This window comes from Mandrillus leucophaeus, unplaced genomic scaffold (genome assembly GCF_000951045.1).
Source record: "Mandrillus leucophaeus isolate KB7577 unplaced genomic scaffold, Mleu.le_1.0 Scaffold1253, whole genome shotgun sequence".
In the NCBI taxonomy this organism is placed as follows: domain Eukaryota; kingdom Metazoa; phylum Chordata; class Mammalia; order Primates; family Cercopithecidae; genus Mandrillus; species Mandrillus leucophaeus.
Genome location: NW_012100910.1, coordinates 306,135 through 312,134, shown reverse-complemented (window position 1 = coordinate 312,134; position 6,000 = coordinate 306,135). Strand labels below are relative to the sequence as shown.

Below are 6,000 nucleotides of genomic sequence, written 5' to 3'. Positions count from 1 at the left end.
GTCCTTTCTGGGAAGCTGAGTATGAAACAGTGCAAAGCCGGGGTTCCCCAGGCTCATAGCCATACACAGGCTCTTGTTTAGTTTATTTTCCATTGAATACATGAAGTTGGCCCTATACTTTGATTTTTGTTTCCTTTTGGAGTCAGTTTTACAGTTTCTTAGAGCAGCTGAATTAGAAATGGGCTTTGAGGAAAAGCAATTTAATTTTGAATGATACCTTTTAATCACTTTTATTCACCAGCGTGATTTTTAATCTGTGTCTTTTTCCTTTTAGAAATCTCCAAATTAGACATCCAGAGCAGCATTCTTGTTCTTTCTACGTCTTGAATTAGAAACTACCAAGGCTCTTCAAGTCCTGAAAAGGAAATAAAAGGTAATTATGTTAAAAAGTTATTATTAAAATCATGTATAAACCTGGTTATAAAGTAAATATGATCCTTTGTATGTTGAGCAGAATTTAGGTATTCTCCAATTTTTCCCACCTTTTTCATTCTTACTTTCCCTTCCACCTTTTTCATTCTTACTTTCCCTTCCCTCCTTCCTTCTTTCTTCCTTCCCTTCCTCCCCCTTCCTTTACATATATTAATTTAGCAAACTTGTGGAATCTGCCCTGTGCTGGTCACTGTTCTAAGCACACACACTGTATTCCAACTTCCCATGCCCTGGCAGGAATGGGGAGATTGGCAAAAACCATCCTTGTAGAACTGGCTCCCCAGCCTCTGTGCCGGCTGGTGGGGGGCAGATGCTTTGCCATTGGTTTGGCTGAGAGGCTGATCCCAGCACCTGTCCCACCTTCACTAGCTCACTGGCCCTGAAATGCATGCGCTTCTCCCAGCCCTCTCTGACCTTGCCTGGGTGTTTACTTGCAGTGGCCTTTTTTTTTTTCCTGAGAATTCTGAGCACTCAGTGGATATTTAACTTCCCCAATTGGCACTGTTAGAATTATAATCTCTCATGGGGTAAGTAAAACAGAAACAGTGTACTGTTCCCCAGCTACTGAATATGTGAATATTCTCACTGGACATGGGACCTAGTATATATATTTTTAATTACTAACATAATGTAAATATTGCAAACAAATAAATGTTACAGATAAGTAGCATAGAATGCAACTTGCTACTCAAAAGCTACTCTCCAGATAAAATACTGGTTAGATTTAGGTGCACATTCTTTAATTATTTTTTTCTCCATGCGCATACTAATGTTCAGGTATTCAGTCTGTATTAAATCCCTTAACCCTATGAGTGAAAGTATTGGGGTAAAGATGACTTCATAATTTCTGGTAAATACTGTGACTTATTTTTGTTCTTGGCCTTTGTTAATCTAAATAATGATGTCTATGAGTTGGGGGCCACTGGCACACCTATTATGCACTTGGTTTATTTGCTGGTGTTTTGTAGTTACTTTCTAATCCAGATCACTTACCTCCCATTGTGTTAGGAATGCATTAGTTGTTCCAGTGTTCCATAGAGAACCTGGACTCATGTGGCAAGGTGAACACCCTTATCTTGGGTGGAGGGCAGGAGTGGTAAACTTCTCCCTAAGCTGAGAACTGTGGTAAATCCACTCCAGTGTGGCTCTTGAGACATCGATTTCATTAAAAAAAAATAATTTCTACTGTTATTTTAAATTCAGGAGGTGCACATACAGGTTTGTTACATGAGTATATTGTGTGATGCTGAGGTTTGGGATATAAATGATCCCATCAGCCAGGTAGCAGCCATAGTACCCCATCAATAGGTTTTTCAGCCTTTTCCCACTGTTACCCCCACCCCCAGTAGTCTCCAGTGCCTTTTTGCTCCCATTTTTATGTCCATGTGTACTCAGTGTTTAGCTCCTACTTATATGTGAGAACATGCTGTATTTGGTTTTCTGTTCCTGCATTAATTCGCTTAGGATAATGGACTCCAGCTGTGTCTATGCTGCTGCAAAGTACGTGCTTTCATTTTTCTAATGGCTCTGTAGTATTCCATGCTGTGTATGTACCACATTTTTTAAATCTAGTCCACCATTGATGTACACCTAGGTTGAGTGTATGTCTTTGCTATTGTGAATAGTGCTGCAGTGAACATATGAATGCGTGTGTCTTTTTGGTAGAACGATTTATTTTCCTTCAGTTATACACCCAATAATGGGATTGCTGGGTCAAATGGTAGTTCTGGTTCTTTGAGAAGTCTCCAAACTGCTTTCCACAGTGTCTAAACTAATTTACATTCCCACCAATAGTATATAATCCTTCCCTTTCCTTTGCAGAAGGGGAGCGTAAATGATTTCAACAAGCAAAACCAAATAGTCCCGTTAAAAATTGGGCAAAAGACATGCAGACACACTTCTCAAAAGGAGACATACAAGCAGCCAACAAACATGAAAAAATACTCGATGTCACTAATCATCAGAGAAATACAAATTAAAACCACAACAAGGTACCATCTCGCAGCAGTCAGAATGGCTATTATTAAAAAGTAAAAAAAATTAGTTTTATTTTTCACAGTGTCTCTATCCACTCTTAAGCTGTCAGCTGCAAGTCAGTTGATTGCCACACGTCTTCCTCCTGCTGACTACCTCTTACTCTGGCTTCCTGCCTCCCTCCTGGGATGCCAGAGCATTGCCTCTGGTGCCTGACTCGGCCCTCCTACTACTTTTCCCTGGTAGCCTTTGTTAACCTCCCCATGCGCCCTTGGAATTGAGCCCTCCCATCACTGGATGCCCGCCACTATATCCCAAAACAATGTTGCCATAAATTCCAGCAGTCCCTCCTGAAACAGACCTGGGTAACCAAGAGCCCGAGTAGCAAAATCCGTAGTCCAGATCCTACTATGGCCAAGGGACACAGTGGGCTGTGGTAACGAAGGGACAGATGACCATTGAATGGACATGGAGCATCCGTCTAGACCAAGACTTGTTATCCTGGAATGCCTAGTGCCCTGGACACTCAGAAACCCTGTCATTTGGGTCTTGTGCACTGGGTATCATTGAGTTGCCAGCTTTGAAGCAAGACTTCTGTTTTCTTGTGGTGAGTTCCTTCAGGAAAACTTGGGCAGGGGGAGCGTCCCAGCTGGATTTATCAGCTGACTTACGGGTCGGAAGGTCTGGCTCTGCCCAAACCAGTCCTGGCCCCCTTCCTGTCCATTGTTTCAATTCTTCTCATGTCTAGTGACAGAGTGCAGTTCTGGAAAGCCACACTCCTCAGTGCTGAGGGTAAGAGTGTGGGCTTTAATGTTAGAACGACCTGGGTCAGGACCTGGACTCTGCCATGTGCAATATGTACAGCCCTGGAAAAGCTGTTTACTCGATGTACCAGCCTCTTCATCCATCAAAGCAGAATAACAATAGTGCCCAGATCATAGGAATGTGAGGTTAGGAATGTGAGTTGCAACATGAGCTGGCACATGAGAAGTGTTTGAGGTATGTTAGTAGCTTATGTACTGTGATCTTCTGCAGAATGGAGATAATACCTACTTCTGAGGGTTGCTGTAAGCATTAAATGAGGTAGTGTATATAAATACATTGTGCTGGGCGGATAGTGCATACTGTGTAACTGAGAGCCCTCCATGATAATGGTAAAGTAAAAATAGCGCTATCAGCAAATGTGTTCAGAATGGGACAGACATTGTGACCCAGAGTGTGGGGGAATATCTAACAGTAATAGGGAAGAATGGCCGCAAGTTCAGTCATCTCATCATTAGTTTAAGTCACCGTCTAAACTTTGGTCACAAAGGCTCATTCATAAAGGCTTTGGTTATGATTGACTACTAGAGTGAATAGTCAAGAGTTATGTGTCCAAAGATCCTTTTATTCTTATTAGGGACTACTTTTTAAAAGGCAGTATATTCTTGGATTTTTATGAAATTTAAAAATCAACTTAAGAATAAAGATAGTAGTAATTATTTTGTTCTCTCATTACACAATATTTTTTTATCATCCTTAAATGGGAAGTATACTGGAGAATGCTCACTTATGTTATATGGTTGTTATGAAATGATTAAAGCAAGCAAATTGAAATCTAATAACGTTTGACCCTATCATACCATACCTAAATTAAATGAGATGTATTTAACAAACTTTGGCATTCATTTTCCTCTACTTTAAACCAAAGACACATTTGAATTCTTGGTGTGTTAGAGAATTTTCTTACCATTTGTTTCACACATTTGCTTTTTGTACACTTGAAACTAATGACACTACTTGGCTTAAAAATGTCTTTTAAAGAAAAGAGTATATAATTACATAATTCACTGCAAGTCACCTTAGAAAGTGAATGTATCTGAGCCCTCCTGTCCATAGAGACCTGTCCTGTTATCTTAGCACCCAGACCTGGCATTGAGCATGCTCAGTATAGATGGGAACTGAATTGAAAAAGCAGCAAAGGAATTGAAGGTGTGAAAACCCGTTTGTTAGAATGCTGAGAATATGGTGACATTTCTAATTTACCTTTAGCAGTACAGTTTAAACTATAATGAAAGACATTGTAGTGGGAGTAACGTGCATTTGAATGCAGTGATAGTGATACTAGTTCTTTGCTCTATGCTAAGTTTAGGATGCCGATGGGCTGGAGTCATCTGTCTCTTCTTTCCTTCTGCCCTTCTTCCCTGCTTGCCCCTTCCTCCTCTTTTTCTTACTACCCCCTACTCCTCCTCCTTATGAGACTGACCTTGTGCAAGGCCCCATGCGTTCTTGTTCTTTCAGCATTCCCTATGCAGTAGCCTGTGCCTCTGTGGAGGAGGTCCTGATGCGAAGCAATAATGCCACTATACTTGCTGTTTCTGCAGTTGTGACTTGTATTCCTGTAGACCCTTACATCGGTCACACACCAAGGGAAGGAGTAGGCAGTCTCTTTTTCAGAATCATGGTGGCACGTCTCTCATGCTGACTTAAGTCAACCTCTTAGAGTGGTTTTATCAGTGTCCTTTGCTACATCTTTTCTCAGCTAATTTGGGATGAAAACATTCTGTCTGTATTAACATCAGTATATTCTGTCAGAGAACAGTATTACGCCTGAATTTCAACAAGTCTGTTTGCATTTCACAGGAGAGAACCAGGCTTAGCCAGAAGTTTTATATTCTGTATGAAATCAAGACTTATTATCTTACTTGATAATATTCATTCCTCATGGTAGAAATCTAAAACTGAACTTGCTAAGTGTTCTTCTCTCCAACAGTAGACATCAGCAGTCTTAAAAATCACTGACTTTTTAAAGTAAATTTGCCTTATTTCATGGCTGCCCACAGGTTAGGATTGGTCATGAAATTAAGGTGGTAGGAATAATACAGCCACCTCTCAAAATTTGTAATCATGCCAAGAAACAATTTCCAAAAACCAAGGAGTAGTTAAGGTGCTGATCTGAATGGGATAGATTAGTGAGAACCCCCACTCTTCTTGCACATGTGTGCACATGCAAACATGTGTGCACACATATACACCTCCCAGAGGTGTGATTTGATTTTGGACTTCAGCTGTTAATTGAGTTTGCTTCCTTACTTGCTTTAGGTATTGATCTGACTTGAGTACCATTGAAGAGCAACCCCCTTAAGCGTGAGTGTATTTTAATATGTAGTAGTATACAGTTCTTCAGTGTCTTCAAACCCTAAGAATTTGAGTTTTTCTTTTCCAAGTACAAGAGTATACTAGTTCTCTGAAATTTGGTAATACAAACTTAGATTTTCCTGGAATGAGTTTCCCTTATTGTTATCCAATCATACTTATTATGTTTTAGCTTGTTTCGCTGTTTGAGTATAGGGAAAAAACATCGGATGATGTGTTCTAGTTTTTCAGATTGTTTGAAAACAGCAAAGTATTGATAGACCTTTCATGTGTTAATGCCGTTAAGGTACAAGTATGTTAATTTTTTTTTTTACATAGTCTATAAGCTGATCAACCTGCAACCTACTATCTATAGTAAATGCATTCTTATTGTTACCTAGGATTATCTTTTTAAAAACAGTACTTTTAGTGACTTGAGGTTTTTACATATTAATATATAATTTTTACTTGACTTCTCTC

General features: G+C 39.8%; 1 protein-coding gene across 1 annotated transcript in view; it reads left to right on the top strand.

Annotated features, from left to right (window-relative positions):
- Positions 1-272: 272 nt before the first annotated feature.
- FAM110B (family with sequence similarity 110, member B) overlaps positions 273-6,000 on the top strand; it is a 124,223-nt gene continuing 118,495 nt past the window's right edge. The window contains exon 1 of the mRNA XM_011971965.1: positions 273-373. The gene's annotated coding sequence lies outside the window, so the exon portion shown is untranslated. The remainder of the gene's footprint in view (positions 374-6,000) is intronic.